This window comes from Saccopteryx leptura, chromosome 1 (genome assembly GCF_036850995.1).
Source record: "Saccopteryx leptura isolate mSacLep1 chromosome 1, mSacLep1_pri_phased_curated, whole genome shotgun sequence".
Classification (NCBI taxonomy): domain Eukaryota; kingdom Metazoa; phylum Chordata; class Mammalia; order Chiroptera; family Emballonuridae; genus Saccopteryx; species Saccopteryx leptura.
The window spans coordinates 220,807,938-220,828,228 of NC_089503.1; the positions used below are offsets into that span (position 1 = coordinate 220,807,938).

The window sequence follows — 20,291 nt, forward strand, 5'->3', positions numbered from 1 at the left end:
CCATCTTATCTTTATCATGAGTCTGAGAGGTAATGTATTAAAGGTAAAGAAAGTGAGGCTCAAAGAAGTCCAGTGGCCTTTCCAGTAATGGAAGAGTTAGGACTCACACCTAGGACATCCTCTCTAAACCTAAATGCTCTTTCTATTTTTGAACTTTCAGGAAACAGCCTCGTTTCAAACGAGACCTCAAAAAATTCGTTAAAGACTCATACTGTTCCTCTCCACGGAAATCTTTAGTAAAAGGCGAAAGATTTATGCGATCTGAAGAGAAACGAGAGCATCTAAACCTAAATGCTCAATAATCCACAATTGTATAGTTAATGATAAAAATCATGCAAGAATTGTTTTATTGAGAAAACAAATCTAGGAAGGCGTCTGGGAAGTGGCTTGCAATAGAGATTACTCACTTAAAATTTAACTCTAGACCGCCAAGAATACTTTACGAGAAACCATGAGGAAACGATGTGAATAATACATAACCAAGTGTCAACATACATGATACAGATGATAAGTACAATGACAGTTCAGAGAAGAGGGAGAACACTGTAGGCCAAAGAATCAGGGGCAGTCTGATTGAGGAAGAGGGACTACAGCTAGCGCTTAAAGAATGTGCAAGTTCAGATGGAGGAGAGAAGTGGGTAGGGCATAGTAGGCTGTTGGGAACATCCCCAGAAGAGGTGGAGAGCCACTCTGCAGATGGGGATCAGCAGGGAGACGCGTCTGATTGGAGGAGGGCTGACCAGAAGGTCTAGTTAGTGAAGTCGTGGGAATTCAGGCTCAATAGAGAGATTGGGGCCAAATCAAAGAGGACCTTTAGTGCCAGGCAGAGAAAGCTGGGCTGACGTTGAGGCGCTGTAAGGTGTGTGGGCAGGGTGGGTTTCTTCTGAGGGCTGCAAGGGAGGATCTGTTCTGTGTCTCTCTTAGCTTTTGGTAGCCTCAGGCGTCCTTTGGCTTGTTGTTTGCTGTTCTCTCTGTGTCTTCCTCTGATGTGTCTCTGTGCCCAAATTTCCCTTTTCAATACGGGCAGCAGTCATATTGCTGTAAGGCCTACCTAGTGACCTCATGTTTACGTGATAACCTGTGTGAAGACCTATCTCCAAAAAGATCACATAATGAGGTCCTGGCACCTTTTGTAGAGAGTGAATCAGGAGGAGCAGCAGAAGGTCAGTGTGCGTGGGGCCAGGCAGCGGCAGTGGGAAGGCGAGGGCTGGAGAGAGAAGGTGTTGATGAATTGAATTCAAGTTCAATACATTGAGTGGAAGATGCTGTGGAACAACCATGTGGAGATGTCAAGCAGGCTGTTGGGTTCACTGTTCTGATTTTCTCTTCAGTCCTTTCAACAACCACAGAGAATAGATAACTGTTGTTTTCCACATTTCACAGACTATGGATCCAACTAAAACACAAGACATTTAGTAGTAACCTACCTAGAATCTTGCTATGAGTAGATGACCCATATATTTATACTTCTACACTCAAATTTGCCACACGTGGCCATGACTGTGAAATCCACAGCATAAACATATTTTACTTGGTGGACCACTATAGACATATATTTCAAAGAAACAAAAGTTGCATGAGATCACCCTTAGCCCTCTGCTGTTTTCTACTCTATTTCATTGTTTAAACGGGCTGGTTTCAGCCCACAACTTGATACCCAGCCACTCTTGAAAACCACAGTTTTAGAGTTATATGGTTTAACACCCTCCTGCCTCCCACACCTGAATTGGGTGATGGCCAGGGGACTGCAAAGACAAGGAGAGATGGAAGCGACATCACAGGCATTTGAAGGGAACTTTACTCCAGGAGGATTTAAGTCAAAAGTATGACATGATGAGTAGCAAGTCTCTCGTGCCAAATCATGCCCAGAGGACGTGTCTGTGGAAACAGGCTAGCGCTTCCGCAGTGAGTCATTTACAGCTGTCACATGCACTTATGAGGCTTGAAGCCATTTTTGCTGCCAACTTTTCCCACAGGATGGTACAGGAAAAGATGCAGATGTGCTTAACTCTGGACAATTTTGAAGTTGTTCTGAAATTGCTACAGGACTGCATGGCAGCAGAACTTGGGCGCGCAGCTCAAAGGAAACCAGGCTTCTGCTGCATCCTCTGGAATGGGATCCCGCCGACAGCAATGGCAATGGAAATAATACTGCCAAGGCGGAAGTTATGGAATACAGCATTTAACATCTTGCTGAGCAGGAAATGGTTTGGGTGGCTAGGGTAGGAATCCACTCCCCAAATTTATTGTAGACCCTGAATGCGTTCATCCTTCCTTCAGCTTTGTAGGAAGAGGGGAAAATGTTTCTTTTCATGAGTGGCCGCCTGCTTCCTCGCCACCTGCAGGGTCTCGCCCCCTCAGCTTACCCTTCCTTCCCTCTTCGGTGCCATAATTTTCTCCTTTAGCACAGCTTCCCTTCCTTCTGACTTCTAACACTCCCTGGTCTCCTCTCAAAAAGCCCCTCAGCAGAAGGAATGTTCGGGTGAGATAACTGCTCTCTGTCCTGATGGTGGTGGTATGCATGTCAAAACTCATAGAATTGAACACTAGCAAGTTTTACTACATGTAAACTATATATATTAAAAACCCATGACTTTAAAATGCAAGCCCTCCTACCCTTTTCTTAATCCTACAGCCTTGGAATTATCACTCTCTCTCCTTCCTCCCTTTCCCTGATACTTTCTTTCCCCACTGTCCTCATATTAGCTAAATCCATGGCATCCACAGGAGGCAACTCTAACGAGGCAAGCAAATAGATAGATCAGGGGTCCCCAAACTACAGCCTGTGGGCCGCATGCGGCCCCCAGAGGCCATTTATCCGGCCCCCACCGCACTTCCGGAAGGGGCACCGCTTTCATTGGTGGTCAGTGAGAGGAGCACATTGACCATCTCATTAGCCAAAGGCAGGCCCATAGTTTCCATTGAAATACTGGTCAGTTTGTTGATTTAAATTTACTTGTTCTTTATTTTAAATATTGTATTTGTTCCCATTTTGTTTTTTTACTTTAAAATAAGATATGTGCAGGCCTGACCTGTGGTGGTGCAGTGGATAAAGCGTCGACCTAGAAATGCTGAGGTCGCCAGTTCAAAACCCTGGGCTTGCCTGGTCAAGGCACATATGGGAGTTGATGCTTCCAGCTCCTCCCCCCTTCTCTCTGTCTCTCTTCTCTCTCTCTGTCTCTCCCTCTCCTCTCTAAAATGAATAAATAAATAAATAAAAATAATAAGATATGTGCAGTGTGCATAGGGATTTGTTCATAGTTTTTTTTATAGTCCGGCCCTCCAATGGTCTGAGGGCCAGTGAACTGGCCCCCTGTGTAAAAAATTTGGGGACCCCTGAGATAGATCATTACAAATGGTGACAATCGTCACAATTGTCATAAACAGGATGGGGTGCTGGAACACAAAGGGGGGATGTCCTGTTATCATTGGAGGGTCAGGGAAGGCCTCAGAGAAGAGGCACCATTTGGGCAGAGAGCTAAGGGAACAGGCAGCATTGTGACATGGGGCTGGGAGCAGTGGCACCACGGGAACAACGTGCCCTGCAAGGAGCTCATCCCTGTCTCACGAAGACCCAGTAAGTTTGCCATTTACTAAGGAGAGGCCGTCTCTCTCTGGACTTAAGATCTCTTAAGAATGCAGAAATGGGTTGACAGAATGAATGACAGAGGAAAGATCAGAAGCTGGAGGCCTCAGGAAGGCTGGGTAAAGGTCCTAGAATGCTGCTAGGAGAGCCCTGGCCAGTGGCATAAACAGAAAAATAGAAATACAATCTGTTTTTATAATGAATAAGCTTCATAGGCACGTCTAAATTAAGACTGGGTTCCTCCACTTCTGGTTCTGGGGCAAACAAACATGTGTTAATAGCTTTTGAAAAATAGAATGGCCCTGGCTGGATAGCTTGATTAGGTAGAGCATTGTCCTGATACACAAAAGTTATGAGTTTGATCCCTGGTCAGAGCACATACAGGAGCAGATCAATGTTTCTGTCTCTCTTTCCCTTCCTGTCTCTAGAACTCAGGGAAGGAAGGAAGGAAGGAAGGAAGGAAGGAAGGAAGGAAGGAAGGAAGGAAGGAAGGAAGGAAGGAAGGAAGGAAGGGGAGGGGAGGGGAGGGGAGGGGAGGGGAGGGGAGGGGAGGGGAGGGGAGGGGAGGGGAGGGGAGGGGAGGGGAGGGGAGGGGAGGGGAGGGGAGGGGAAGGAAAGAAAGGGATGTAAGAAAGAAAGAAAAATAGAATGATAATTCTACTGCCATCCATGCCAGCAACACTGGTCTTAAGTTAATCTGTGTGCTTTTATCACGTAAGCCTGCTGTCATATGTGACCAAATCAAAAGGCTTCCCATGCAGCCTGGACAACTGCTCATGATTGAGTGTCCACTCTTCTGTGTTTGTTTTAGTGTCAGATTTTTACTCTCAAGGTCGTTCTGAAGATACGCAGCTTCTTAACTATACAAAGTTGGTACAGTACTTAGCCTCCGTCTGTTATGTCTGTGTGGTTTTTTTTTTCTTTCTGGTCCCAGGAGTCTGCATTCTCTGTGAATCCCCTTCAAACAGGATGTCGTGGTTTATTTTTTCCCTGCCCTTGACCATGTGGATGGGCCATATTTTAACCTTTCACTGTCGTCATCCTTTCGGGTGGGTTCCTGTTTCTCAGCTGTCTGGGGAACTCCTGCTGTTTGACTGCAGTGTTTACATGTCCATAAACCTAAATCATTAACTCTTCGAGCGGACCAGCTGGGCTATGAGGGCTGTTTGTATTCCTCAATCTAATGTTTTTATTCTCACTTGGCAAGACCCATGCTTGTTGTATTTCCAGTCATTTCAGTTGTGGGACAGGCTCCGCAGAACTGTCCTTGTCACCTAACCGGGCAGCCGCACAGACCTCCAGCTCCCGGGCCTGCGTGTAGAAAGGCCAGCGGACAGACGGAGAGAGGCATGCACTCAGGCCTGAGTCCTGCACTGGCCTCTGCCAATTGCTAGTTCTGTGGCGTGGGGGGTGTCACGTCACCTCCCCAGACTTGTTTCTATGATGATGATCAGACTGGCTAGGACCATGGAGCTACAGGTGTTCTGAAAAGATGCCTTAGGGGCCTGCAAAAGTGAGAGGTGACTGTGTTGGTAGGGCCCCCAGGACTGGGACCTGTTCTGTAGAGAATGTGTTTTGTGACTTTAAGATTTTTTTACTTATTAATTTGAGAGAGAGAGAGAGAGAAAGAAATAAAGGGGAGTGGGGAAGAGGAGAAGGCATCAACTCATCATACTTGCTTCTCGTACATGCCTCAATGGGGCAAGCCCAGGGTTTTGAACCATAACCTCTGCATTCTAGGTTGATGCTTTATCCACTGTGCCACCACAGCTCAGGCTGTATTTTGGGGCTTTAAAACCACAGGATTATATCATCTCTATGGTTCTTTCCAACTTCAAATGCCTCTGATTCTATGAAAGGATGAGATGGTCTGGTGCCCTCCTGCTTCCAGTGACTGGTGAGAGGCGCTGCCAGGGCAAGGCGGGGGAGGGGTAGGAGCCGACCTGGACCTGGGGGAGAACTGAGCCCGACGATGGGCTTAGAAAGTGATGGAGTTTCTGCCCTTGACCCAGGCTGTTTGGACTGAAACTGGAGATCCAGTTGACAGAGGGTTGACTCATTCCTTTAGAGCAGAGGTTGGGAACCTATAGCTCGCAGACAAATCTTTAATTAAAAAAATAACGTTAAAAATATAAAACATTCTCATGTATTACAATCCATTTATTTCCTACCGCTCATTGGCTCCAGGTGGGTGGCTGGAGCCAATCACAGCTGTCCTCGGGACAACACCAAATTTTTATTGGATAATGCATAACGTACACAGGTCGTTGTATGGCTCTCACAGAATTACATTTTAAAATATGTGGTATTCATGGTCTCAGCCAAAAAGGTTCCCAACCCTTGCTTTAGAGGTATCAATGCCATAGTATGTGGTGGGGTAAATATGAGAAAACAAACAAAAAAAACCCAAGCTAAGTTCTTTCGCCTTGGACTTGTGTTGCTGCTGCTTCTTCTTCTTCTTTCCTTTTTTTTTTTTTTTTTTGACAGACACAAAGAGAGAGGGACAGATAGGGACAAACAGACAGGAAGGGAGTTAGATGAGAGGCATCAATTCTTTGTTGCGGCTCCTTAGTTGTTCATTGATTGCTTTTCCATATGTGCCTTGACTGTGGGGCTGCAGCAGAGTGAGTGACCTCTTGCTCAAGCCTGCAACCTTTGGGCTCAAGCCTGATAAGCCCATGCTCAAGCCGGTGACCTCGGGGGTTTTGAACCTGGATCCTCCTTGTCCCAATTCAACACTCTATCCACTACGCCACTGCCTGGCCAGGAGGACTTGTGCTTCTTGATGAGCAGGGAAGGAGCATTGGGTACAGTGGGGATATCCTGACCAGGGTTCTTCTCCAGATCCTACTTCTTTACTTTCCCTTTCTGAAGAAGTATAGCTTGGTTTCTTCTTCAGACAGCAGTTAAAACAAAGAGGCAATTCTGATGGGAGCCGGCAGGATATCTATGACTCAAACTATGTACACACATCTGTGAGTGGGCCATGTTCTTCCCGGGGGGGCGTCCCCTCCAGGTTAGAGGGCATTCCTGTGCCATAGACCTTGAAGACTGCTCAGCACTTCAGTCTGGATGCACAGATTCTTTACCTAGTAGTGATAGCAGAGCATGGATAACAGGCTTTTAAAGATGTACAAGAGTGTATTTGATTCTTGGAAAGCCTTTGCATTTCCTTTGAGTCAAGAGAAACAAGTTTAATTATTAATTGTTATGTGCCTGGAATAGGGCCTTTGCATAGCATTAGAGGAAGAATTCCTGGCCTGCGAGGAATTTGATATGAACTAGACAGCAAAACTCTTCCTAGATTGCAGTGAAAAGGAAAGCACAATGTCTTCTCTCTATTCACAGATGTCTAGGAAGGCAGGGCTGGAGACAAGGAAAGAAGGGAATTAGGAATTGCATGGCATTTTCACTGTTTTGTAATGAAAGCATTTGCAATCTGATCTCCATGGTGGTGGGGCTTGGCCTGTTTTCTGGCAAGTTTCTGCTGCCTGCTCTCCTTTTCTCTAGCCTGCTTCACCCACCGCACATCCTGTCTTCTCCCAGCTTCTGTGTCTTCTCCCAGATTTACACCTCCAAGATTCATACCTCCGAGGTATCGTGTAGCTGGATGTCTCTGTGCCCACCACTGAGACGTGGAGGACACACACAGCTTAGTCCTTGTACCTGTGGGGGACAGACAGTTTGCTTTTGTCTACGAGACATAGGTGATGGGGCATCTAAGGAGCTGATGTCTTTTCCGTTTCTTACCTTGTGTACAAGTAAATTGTAGGTATTTACTTATCTCAGCTTGTGCATGGATTGTTTATCTTGTAGGAGATTTTTGCCATCTTTGGATTGGTTTATAACCCTGTTAAAGTTAGTGGGGCTCGTGTCTTAATATTCAGACAGTGAATTAGGATATTATAGACCCACATGTCAGTGTTCCTTTGAAGCAAAGTCCATGAAGGGAAGTATCAGCCGTTTCATTAGGCTCCATCAGAGGTGGGCGAGCTGTGAGCCAGATCTACCCACTGCCTGCATTTGTGCAGCTGTGAGTTAAGGATGCCTTTGTATTTTTTAATGCTTGGGGGTGGGGGGGATCATAATATTCTGTGACATGTGAAATTATATAAAATTTCATATTTTAGTGTTGATACATGCAGATTTTTGGAGCACAGCTCTACCCCTTCACTAACATCACGGCACCCAGGACAGCAAAAGAGGTGAGTCCATGAGACAGATACTGTGTGACCACAAAGTCTAAAATACACTGCTCACAACATTAGCGGATATTTCAAAATGAATGTGAAGCGATAAAATATCCCCTAATTGTTGTGAACAGTGTAATTACTGCTGGGTCCTTAGGAGAGAAAGCCACTGGACCATTGTCAACAACGTGACAGTTGGCATCTTTTGAGTTTTCCTGTGTGCCCGGCACTGTACTAAGTAAGTATCTTTGAGGCATTATCTTTTTGACCCTTCAGAGCAATCCTGTGAGGTGTAACCCTTCTACCGCCATTTTGCAGATGAGGAAAAGGAGGGTCAGAGTTTGTACAGTTTGCCCCACATCACCCCGCTGGTCGGCGTTGGAGCTGGGATGGGCACGCACATCTGGTTCCAGGGTCCGTCTTATCATCGGCCTCTGCACCCCGTCACGGTCAGCTGGGGTGGCTCCCCTGAGCACCCATGGTGGGGCTGAGGTGGAGGCCACAGATAGAAATGGTTTGAGTTTGAATTTATATTTGTTTTTGTTCATTTAATTTTTTGTTTAAGTGAGGTTTTATTGTTTGTCTCTCTCATGAGAGTGCACAAGTTCCTTAGGGATAGTGACCAAAGGTGGAGCCCCATGCAGTGCTCAGCGTACAGTAGATGCTGGTTGAGTGAGGGAAATGGATGAGGAAATAGGGCAGGAGAAAAGGGCAAGGAGAAAGACAAGAAGAAGAAATAGGTTATCAAGGAAGAGCTGAGTGCCCCAGCATTGGCCCCCAGGCCTTGGATGGCTCCACTTGGCACCAGGGTGGCTTATCCCCTACCAGAGCACACCAGTGTTGGCAGGACACTCTGGGCTTGGCAAGCCGACCTGACTGGTGTGCATACCCCCTCTGCTGCGGCCTTGCTGCTCCTGTTCACCCCCTCCGGCTCCCCTCACCTCTGGTGGCACTGTGGCTTCCTGGTACCCAGCCTGGACACACTGCCAACCCTTGAGGAGGAAAGCAGGCAAGTCAGTATTTACTCTGGAGCACATTCATTCGGAGGAGGACACAGAAGCGAGGCCTCCCATTTTCACATCTAGAGACGATACTTTCATCAAAGGGGTCAGATTTTGACTCTGGAAGGGTACCAAAAGAAATTGTTTGTCTCTGACCTTTCCAAGAAGGCCACTGATTCTCAAGGCGAGACACTGGCTAATGAGGACTCATTTCCACTGGTCATTGACCAGAGTGAAGCACCGGGCCCTCTTATGCCGATGTAAGAAACGTCCAAACTTGCAGGGAATTTTTATAAGTTTATTTGAGCTGAACTGACAACATACACCAGGGAACAAGACCTCAAATGCTCTGGAAGATATGGTTTGCAGCATTTTTTCTGCATGTGAAATTAAGGAGGGGACGTAAGAAACACTAGAAAAATCAAAGTGGGGAATGGATTACAGGATAGTTAACAAGATTATGTGCTCTCTTGAAGGTTAATATCCCCTTCAAGGGGTATTACTTCTGGTATCCCAAAGTACCAAGATGCACAAGAACAATGGACAAGGCTGGCTTAAAACCTTTCACTGTAGAAGTTAAGGCCTGGGGCATGTCTACTCCAGTGACCTGCCCAGTTAGGGATTTATGATCACCCTGAGAGGTTACTTTCCATAGAACCCCCTTTTTGTTCATCCTCACAAGAACAAGGGGCATATGGGCTTGAACGGAGACCCTCTTCCTTCCTGGGACTGGCCTGGGATTAGGAGCTGCTGTGAGGACTCACCAGGAGCAACAAAGTAACACCTCCGCCTCTTACTCAACTGTGTCAAAGACAGCTGGGAGACACCCGTGCTAAGTGGGTGGGAAGGCCAAGGGAGAATGATAACAGTGTATATATATCGCTTCTGATTTCCCCGTGATTCTGCCCACTCATACATTGACTTATTTTACTTGACATAAGAAAATAATTAATGGGGAGTAGTGTATTATTAATCCATTCATCTAAAAAAAATAAATGTTTATTGAACCTCTTCATGGGGGGTTCTCTGGAATACAGAAGTGAATCATTAGCCATTCCTAAAGGAACTCATAAATGTGTTGGCAATACTGCTAGAACTACTACCATACTGATGCATGTAGTGACTACATGTCAGTCACTGTGGTAGGTTCTCTTCATAGACTAACCAATTAATTCTCACAGTTATCCTCTGAAGTAGGTTATCCCCATTATGCGGACGAGGAATTTGAGGCACAGGAAGGTTAAATGACTTACTCAAGGTCTTAAGTGGCAAAGCCTGGATTCAGATCAACCCTGGCACCAGCACCCATACTTAACACCACTGCACCACACAGCTCCTTCTGATGATAGTTACTTGAGACTTGCTCTCATTCAGCATGGTGCTAAGGCACGTATGCACTATACCATTTAGTTAGCAGGACAGCCTTATGAGGTAATATTTTACAAGTGCACTGTTGGGCAGATAAAATATATTATGCTCACTTTGTTGAAGATGGCGCTGCCCACGTGGAAGCCCATTGCCCAGGTGATATTGTGTGTTGGGGGTGGGCTGTGGGCAAGCAGGATCGTTGTAGCCTGGGGCTTGGTTTTGGGACTAAGCTTCCCCACCCTTTTTGATGTAGGATGGTGGGAATCTCATTATGCCTCAGATAAGTGACTTTGTATCAGAGACTTCCTTGTTTGTATATTGGATTAAAGGTTTTGGTTTCTACACTATAAAGTAGGGCAGACTGGGAGCTTGCTCTCTCTCAGTTCCTGAGATTAACATTAGAGAGGAGAGCAGAGAAAGGCCACGTGGAAGAGGCCAGGAGAAGCAGCCAAGATGGTGGAGTGCTGAGTAAGAAGCCAGTTTATGCAGAGTTTGTACAGGGAGAAGGAAGGAGATGGGGAACAGAGTAGCTAGTGAGCTAGAAACCTTTGATTCTAGGAAACTCGAATAAGTCAGTGGCTTTGTGAGCACTGAATGAGTGGGTTTTGGAGCCCAGTGTGTGTTTTTACTTGCCCGCTGGGTGCAAGCTAGGATTAAAGATAATGGCCCACCAGTTCTTGGCTCCATTGTTTCATTATTGTCTGTCCGAATCTAATGCGAACCTGCATGGGCCAGATGGCTGTGATGGTGGCCATGGATACTGGCCTTACAGTAATAAATTGACATGCGACAGATTAACGGGGGGAAGTAACCAAATTTCGGATGTACACACATATAGGGGTTCTATAAGATTATGGGGCAAGGACATATCAGGCATATGTGCTGTGGTGAACTCAGGAGAAGGGGTGAAGGGTTGTTTCTGTTTGGGACTTCAAAGTGGAGGAAGTCAATTCACATGGAAATGGAAAAGCAAATGTTTGGCAAATAAATGTTTGCTAGATCATCTTTAACAATAGGACATAAAGAGGACTTTGACCAAAAGGGCCTTGCTAGGTTCCTCCCTGTCTACTACACACTAAGATTAAACTCTAAATTATCTATGATGATAGCTCCCTTCCTGGAGCGGGTCTTCTGTTCTTCTAGGGCAATTAAGGGGAAGGTCAAAGGTTTTTCCTGAGTCTCTGTCTCTTAAAAATAACCACCTTAAAATAATCAGTATCCCAACGGGGCATATTTTGGGGTGGCAAGCATGCTTCCCTTCACTAGCTCTCTACCAATGTGCCCAGAAGCCCTCAGTCAACTCAGGCATGTTAAGGAGAGAAAGTCCCACTTTAACTCTGGAGCAGCATGGTCACACTCGCTCAGTCCCCGAAGATGGGAAAGGGCCAGAGTCAGAGCACCCACATTGCTGCACAGTCAGGCCAGGGACCTTCCTGTAGTTCAGTTTTGACAGCTGTCAGTCACCGCAGCCCTGACTCTCCCTTCCCTCGCATCACCACCACTCGAATCAGTTATTTTACAGAGTTGTCTGACCTGTTTCCTGGGGAGAAATCAGGTTAGAAAATGAAGCCTACTAAACCTAGCCTTGGACATCTCTGTCGAGGAGGCGAGGAGGCGCCTGCTTTTCTTTAGCCAGAGGGGAGCAAGGCTCCCTGGGGGAGGAGCCTGTTGCCATAGAAACCGCCACCCAGCAGCGGCGTTGGGAGCTGGTGAATGTTGTGCTTACTCTGCCTGGTCTGCGCTGCAGGGGCTGAGATTGGCCCCTATCTGTGATTATTACCTTCAAGTCAAGTCTTAGAAGTGGGATTACTTGGTCAACAGATATAAACGTTTCTAAGGTTCTCTCTGAACTGCGTGTTGTAATCCATGTTATGGGGACAGAGAGGAAGGAATGTGGAGGAGAGGAAGTAAGGCACAAACCATAGCTCCTAGCGGCTGTCAGTCAGGGCTTGGCCCCACCCAGCAGATCTGGGCTCCGCCTCCGCTAGGTCAGACCCCAAGGGAAATTTGCTTTATGGAATCCTTGACTTTAATTCCCAACCTGGTAGACAGAATCAATGCACTGATTAAAGCAGTAACTTGGCTCCGCCTTGAATTTGTCAAACGGAAAAGTGTGATTGTGAAACTGCTGAAGAGAAAAACCTGACACTAGCGTGCTCCTCAGTGGGGACATCAGTGTGCTTTGGGGTCCAGAGTTAGGACTGGGAGGTTATCTCCCAAGCATTCTCAGGACAGACAGAGTCAACTTTGAATTAACCAAGCCAAACAATGGCATGACAAAAGAGTGTTTGCTTTCTGTAAAGATTTTATTTACTGATTTTAGAGAGGAAAGAGAATGAGGGAGAGAGAGAGAGAGAGAGGAGAGAGAGAGGTGTGGGGGAGGAGCAGGAAGCATCAACTCAGAGCTGCTGCTCAGGGCTTCGGAACAGGTGACCTCAGCGACCCAGGTGCGCCATTAGCCACTGCGTCACCACGGGTTTAGGCAAAAGAGGGTTTTATTGACCGGCTTTTGCTTTTCATTTTTGTCAGAACAAGACAAAGAATAAGGAGGAGGTGACATGCTGTGTCAGCAGACAGTAGAGCCTTGTACTTCGCTTCAGTCTCCTCTGTGAAGGGCTTCTGCAGGCTAAGGGAAGGAAGTCACACCAGGGGCGTCCAGCAGCACAGGGTCCAGCCAGTGGTGGGATTCAAATAATTTAACTAAAGGTAGTTTATTATTTCATGCATTCAATACTTAAATAAGAACAATAAAAGAAGTACACAAAACTGAATTATGTTATAAGAAAGAGTTTTAAACTGTTAATGAAAAATTATTAAATAGTCTCTGACAAAAGACAATAAAACTGTTCTTTAAGATAGTTCCATATTGCTTCTTGATTGGTGTCCTCACTTGCAATTTTTTTCACTTATGGACGGAATGAACATTACTACGGGAGCTTAGAATACACTGCTGCGCAGATGAATGTTAAAAGAGTAAGGAATGTAAATTTGTGATTTCCATGTTGAGTGGCTGTCCAGGTGTCCACCTTAGAGAGAACCTTTATTACAATTGCCATTTTAATAACTGGTTCACTGGTTGTTAAAATTAGGTATTGGTTCTGCTGAACCGGTGTGAACTGTCTGAATCCCACCCCTGGTTCCAGCAGCCAGTCAGACAGACATGAGCAGGCTTCAATCTAGTTATATGGCTAGTAAGTACTGGCAAGAGATACAACAGGAGCTACATACAGTGCCATCATCTCATCAGGAGGCCCAGATACTTCCTTTGCCCCTCATCTGCTTGGGGTATTACCAGGGATGAGAGCCAGGGGTGGGAGGGCCACTTTGGCACACAGAACTCATAGCCCCTTTTTTCTGCCAATCATCTCACAGCTCTGCTGATGCACACTGTAAGTGAAGCAGGCATAACAGTCCCAATTTATTTTAACTAATGTTTTCAAGGGAACAGTGCTGTGGGAAAACCCAGTCATTCTCAGATGGGCCTACATCAGCCTCATGTTAACCTTTCACTCACAGTAGGTGTTGTGGGTTGAATTATGTCCCTCAAAATGATGTGCTGAAGTTCCAAATCCCAGTACCTATGAATGTGACCTTATTTGGAGATAGGGTCTTTGCAGATGTATTCAACTTAAGGTAAGGTCATACTCTATGAAGGTGGGCCCTCATTCAATACGACAGGTGTCCTTACAAGAAGAAAAAACAGAGACATGGGAAGGGAGTGCTGTGTAGAGACACCCAGGGAGAAGACTGCCATGTAGTCATAGAGGTAGACGTACCTACAAGGCAGGGGTGCCTGAGGCTACCAGGAACTAGAAGAGACAAGGAGGGTCTTCCCCTGGAGTCTTTTTTTTTAAGTGAGGGTTGGGGAGGCAAAGAGATTCTCACATGCACCCCAAATGGGATCTACCTGGGCAAACCCCCTACCAGGTGAAGCTCTGCCCTTCTCGGGCCATTGTTCTGCAGTTGAGGTATTTTAGTGCCTGAGGCAAGGCAATGGAGCCATCCTCAGCACCTAAGGCCAACTCACTTGAACATATCCAGCCATGGCTGCAGGAGGTGAAGAGAGAGAGAATAAGAGAAAAGGGGAAGGTGAGAGGTGGAGAAGCAGATGGTTGCTTCTCCTGTGTGCCCTGACCAGGAATCAAACCCAGGACTTCCACATGCTGGGCTGACACTCTACCACTGAGCCACCTGACCAAGGCCTCCCCTGGAGTCTTTAGAGGGAGCTTGATGCCTTGGTTTTTGTACTCCTAGCCTCCAGAAGTGTGAGAGAATAAATTACTGTTATTGTAAGCTACCCCCTGTGTGGTACTTTGTTTCAGCAGGCCTAGGAAATAAGTACAGTAGAGGAAGGAAGTAAGGAAGGAAGGAAGGGAGGGAGGGAGGAAGGAAGGAAGGAAGGAAGGAAGGAAGGAAGGAAGGAAGGAAGGAAGGAAGGAAGGGGGAGGGAGGAAAGGAAGGAAAGAAAGAAAAGAAAAAAGGAAAGAAAGCAACAAAGAAAGAAAAAGAAAAATAAGTTACTGTAAATAAATTTTAAGTCTCCTGGCTTCAACAAATGACATTCTGGGTTTATGAAAGAACGTCTGATAGCCAAACCACAGATTTTTATGAAATATTAAGGAAAAGCTTACTTTCTTAAAGACTAGAGATAGAGAAAAACACTTTCCATTTACAAAGATCAGACCCAGAAATTGTGGGCTAAGGAATTCTATCAAGCATAATTTTATTGAGAATTTTATTTATTTATTTATTTATTCATTTTAGAGAGGAGAGAGAAAGGGAGAGAGAGACAGAGAGGGAGAGAGAGAGGAGAGAGACACAGAGAGAGAAGGTGGGGAGGAGCTGGAAGCATCAACTCCCATATGTGCCTTGACCAGGCAAGCCCAGGGTTTCGAACCGGCGACCTCAGCATTTCCAGGTCGACGCTTTATCCACTGCGCCACCACAGGTCAGGCTATTGAGAATTATTAATGGGATGTTTAACAAGTGCCTAGAAAAGAAAACATTCTGGGTTCCATAGAATAAATTATACTAGACCAGTTCTGAATTTCCTTTTTGATGGAATTATTAGACATGAGTTTTAGTTATCTTTTCAGTATGATTCAACATAACAAAAGTGCCAAGGAAGGTCAAATGAACTCAGCAGTCATTATTGAGAGTATAGGCAGTGATGGTCTAGAGCAAGGGGAGTGATAATCTTGTTCTATTCTGTGCTGAGCAGACCCTACCTGGATTTTGTCATTGTATTGGGCAGCACCTGTAGGAAATATACAGGCAACCTAGAGGGGGTACTAAGACATTGAGCAGGGAGTAAGGGGTGCTTGATCTTGAGTCAATTTTACTGCAAACACTTGGCCTGTCTCAGAAGGGATATCCTGACAGCTGAGACACAATCAACATGACTGTGACTTGTCGGCAGGAAACTCTGTCCTCTTCCCCATGAGTGATTTGGAGAGGTTCTGTTCATTTCTTTATTTAGTATCATCAGTGCCTAGTACACCACCTGGCACACAATTATCTGTAATATGTAGAACATTAAATGGTAATCCCACAGGCGGGCTAGTTCTGGTGTGACTTCTCGGGTTGCAACTGGGTCAGCTGGTTCCTATCCACATAACCCCGCTGGGTTGAACCTTCTCTTTTCTTAAGGACATTTAAAGGGAAGATTCTTTCTGTTTCATCACCATTTCTTTTTTTTCAAAATAGTCTAAGATCTCCCCATAGCCGCTAAAGAATGGCCCCTAACCCCCAAATGTGGGGGATTTCCAAGGGCCACTGACAATAGAGAGGAAGGAGCCTCTTTGGGTCTGAGCCAAACCACTCACCCAAACTATAACTATAGTCTGGAGTGGTTGGAAGGAGCCTGGTTTTGAGGAACCGCGACTGAAGTGCTACGAAATCCATCATAACAATGTCTCTTCTCCACTTATTCCTGCCTTAATGGAAGGCTGGAATAATTGTTCCTCACCATCCTCTTTCAGAAGACTACCAGGCAATAGTTTTCATAAAGGTTTTTGAAAGCAAAGATAAGAAAAACTCAATAATGATTGCATTAGGCAGAGTTTCTAAGCTCTTGATTTCAGGATGCCTCCTTCCAGTTGATTGAATTTGTCTCTCACCAGAGCACACAGCTCTCTAATCATCTGGCTTTGTTCCACTGCAGAATCGCCTGATAATTGTGCCTGCTTTAGCCCATCCTTGAAGGGCAGTGTGGCCCTAAAAGAGGAATCGTGCCAGTCACAGGACCTGAACTGTAATTCACCTCTATTCCATAATGACTACTCCACTGTGGGCTGGTCCTATAAACTTTCTGAACTGCAATTCCACTAAAATAATAACTGTGTCTGCACTGTTACTGGGTTTGCTCTGCTTTGTATTATAAAGGTGCTTTCTAAGTTATAAACCACCGATCAGATATGAAGGATTGCATTTCCCTGGTGGTCTCTGATCCAACTGTTTTCCAATTCTGAAATGAACACTTACCTTTACATCAGGGGTAGTCAACCTTTTTATACCTACCGCCCACTTTTGTATCTCTGTTAGTAGTAAAATTTTCTAACCGCCCACCAGTTCCACAGTAATGGTGATTTATAAAGTAGGGAAGTAACTTTACTTTATAAAATTTATAAAGCAGAGTTACAGCAAGTTAAAGCATATAATAATAATTACTTACCAAGTACTTTATGTCAGACTTTCGCTAAGTTTGGCAGAATAAATCTTTATAAAACAACTTACTATAGTTAAATCTATCTTTTTATTTATACTTTGGTTGCTCCGCCACTGCCCACCATGAAACTGGAACGCCCACTAGTGGGCGGTAGGGACCAGGTTGACTACCACTGCTTTACATCATGCTACGTCACTCATTCACTTGTCAAAGAATTTTTGTTATTTCACATCTGTGTATTGGGTGCCTCCTATGTGACAGCTACTGCACTAGGGCCTGGGGACTTTGAGGTAAAAGATGGAGCTGTTAATAATTTCCAGCAAAGAATGCTATGGAGCACACAGGAGTGGCCCCAATCCAGACTGGGGTGGGAAGGTCTGGGATTGGAGGAGTTGTCAGAGAATCCTTCCTGAAGTGGGTGATGTCTTTGCCAAGTTCTGCGGGATTTGAAGGAGTTAACCAGGGGAAGGAGTCAGGCAAGGATGAGAGCATTCCAGGAGGAAATGGCCTGTGAGCCTAGAAACTAGTGTTTCTCAAAGGGGGTGCTGTTGGTAGTTTGAGAGGACAGATGTACTTGTATGTGACTCATGCACTGGAGGGTGTTTGGCATTCGTGCCCCTGGGCACTAAGTGCCAGCAGTACCTTCCCACCTCCTCACCCCAAATACACAACCAATATGACAGCCCAGAATGCCCTTTCACATTTCCAAATGCATACCCCACCACTCCCTCAGGGGGCTTGGTGCCATTTTCCGGGTGAGAACCACTGCTAAAACAATTACATGGTGGCATGTCTTAGGCACTAGAATATGACTGGGGACACAGAAAGTGGTGAAAATGAAGAAGGCACAGGCCAGATGATAAATGGTCTTACGTGCCATCTTAAGGAGTTTACTTTCTAGGAGCAATTTCTGTGATCGGGGAGAGATAGAGTGTATTAAAGGCTTTGGCACATAACAAATGGCCAATAAATTTAAAATCTCTGTCTTCCAGGATCCTGCTAAACCCAATTTAGTTAGCACATGTCCCGTTCTTAGGTATATGCACTGTCTGCATACCTCCCTGTGACTGTGTACCTCACAGTCAAACTGGCCCAAGACAGTTAACTCTTTAATGTCTATTCGACTGGAGGGAAACCATGGGGAGGGCAAGACAGCTCCCAGATGTAAGCAGGGTGTGCAGCAGACTCAATCCCAAGGATTTAGGGCTCTTCTCTGCTCTTCTGGTCCCACCCTCTGGCTGCTTGAGGTCTCAAAACAAGTGAACCTCAATTTAGAAAGAAACTGCGCTGTTACATACGGGCCGCCACGGCCACCACCACCTGTTGCAGGGAGAGTCAAGGGGAAGATGCTATGGCCTGTAACACATCCCTTGGTAACTCAGGACCAACTTAGAAACGGTTCACTTGCCCAGACATACTAAAAATAAGGCCGCACTTTCCTATAATAAATGATGTTACACGTGTTTGGTTCCTGTCTGAGTAAGTGGGTTTGGAGGGCTCAGCCAGTAGTTAAGCCATCATGAAGAGGGTATTTGGGACCCAACTATTCTGTGTAATGGCATTTCCCAGGAAGGGCTCTTCCCAGTTCCAGGAGAAGACCAGCAACACATATCACCCCATTTGCTCTACCACACCCCAGGCTCTAGCCACACTGCACTCCCACTCTCAGTTCCGGGGACCATCTCTCACCTCCAGGCCTTTGCCTGTACTGTGCTCCATGCCTGAAATGCACCCCACTTCTCCTGTCCCAGCAGTCTCTCTGGTGGGCTCCAGAGTGCCCATTTCCTCTAGCAATCAAAGCACTTACCATGCCAAGTTGCAATTGCTTGCTTACTCATCTATCTCCCACATTAGGTTGTGACCTTCGTGAAGGCTAAGAAACTGTTACGTTCTTCTCTGTATCCTCAAAGCCTACTCAATGCCTGGCACACAGTAGACATTCAATAAGTATTTACTGGAATGAATGATGGAATGAATAGGTGAACCTTCTGTGACTACAAACCCAGCAACAAGACCAAGGATCTCTCCCACTTCTTCTCCACCATCTTCTGAGCACAGAGACTCACTCCAGTTTTATGCCCCAGAGTTAGGGTTGAGTGGGGAATAGGAGGAGAGAGGTATGGAGTGAGTATGTGCTCTGGGAGGGGTTAGCATTCGATGAATTTGGCTATCAGATGAGCTTCAGTAGCACAAATGAGAAGAAGAGGGGACTCCCATCACAGCAAGTCAGGCGTCTTTGTGGTGGTCTGTCTTAGGAAGAAGACATTGTAAAATAAAGTGGGGGTAGCCTGCCTCTAGTTTCAGGTGTTGGTTCTAATTAAGTTGTAAACCAGAACAAAACATGTGTCCACACAAACACCTGTAGATGAAAGTTTTCTGCAGCACTATTCATAATAGCCAAAATGTAGAAATAACCCAAATATCCATCAGCAGACAGATGGATAAACAAAATGTGCTATCTCCATTCAATGGGATATTTTTCAACCATAAAAAGAAATTATATACTGATGCATGCTACAACATGGATGAGCCTTGAAAACATTATGCTAAGTGAAAAAAGCCAGACACCGAAGGCTCCATATTATATGATTCCATTTACGTGAGCAGCCAGAATAAAGACAGAGAGTAGGTTAGTGGTTGCTTAGGACTGGTGGGGGATGGCACGTAGGGGGTTATAGCTAAAGGGTACGGTACAGGATTTCTTTCTGAGGTGATGAAAATGTTCTACAGTTGGTTATGGTGATGGTTGCCCACATCTATGATTATACTAAAAGCCATTGAATGGTATGCTTTAAGTGGGGGAATTGTATAATATGTGAATTATATCTCAATAGAGCTGTTAAAAAAAGACCCACACAACTTCTAAAGCAGCAGGGTGTTACCCTGGGCTTTTGAGAACTGTGTATTACCTGGAATAACATGCTAAAATTGGCATGTCTGTGCATTTTCCTGGGTCTGTTGATTTGACTGGATTCTCTAGGACCCTCTGCCCGCTGCCTCCATGAAAGGTGACCACTGCTCTGCAGACATGAGTACCCCTTCACAGGGCTCATGCAGTGCCTGACTGCAAAGAAAGAATGGGAGCAATATTGATATAATCAAATAGTGTGATTTAAATAAGAATGTAGTGTGATTTAAATAAGAATCATTTAAATAAGAATAATTAATGTCCACTTTTATTTTTAAATTTTCTTTTTATGATTTTAGAGAGTAAGAAAGACAGAGAGAGAGAGATTTGTTGTTCCAATTATTTATGCATTAATTGGTTGATTCTTGTCTATGCCCTGACCAGGGATTGAACCCATAAACCTTGGTATATGGGGACAACACTCTAACCAACCGAGCTTCCCCACCAGGGGTAGTGCCCACTTTTAAACGAGCAACTAACCAAGGAATAGAATGCAATATAATGCTGGAACTGCCTTTATTGGTGTAGAAAATGGAATGATTGTGAATTCCATCTTGACATGTATAATTTT

At 45.4% G+C, this 20,291-nt stretch overlaps 1 protein-coding gene and 1 non-coding gene across 13 annotated transcripts in view; one reads left to right on the plus strand and one right to left on the minus strand.

Annotated features, from left to right (window-relative positions):
- Window positions 1-20,291, plus strand: part of TRIM2 (tripartite motif containing 2) — a 143,123-nt gene that overhangs the window by 57,151 nt on the left and 65,681 nt on the right. The window contains exon 1 of one of the 12 annotated variants that reach the window (XM_066386596.1): window positions 7,737-7,791. The exons of 10 other annotated variants lie outside the window; for them this stretch is intronic. The gene's annotated coding sequence lies outside the window, so the exon portion shown is untranslated. Of the gene's footprint in view, window positions 1-7,736; window positions 7,792-20,291 lie in introns of those variants that run through there. One more of the 12 variants, XM_066386593.1, reaches the window with a different exon arrangement.
- LOC136390164 (U5 spliceosomal RNA) lies at window positions 166-281 on the minus strand. The gene has a single exon (XR_010748601.1). It is a non-coding gene; the product is annotated as a U5 spliceosomal RNA (small nuclear RNA).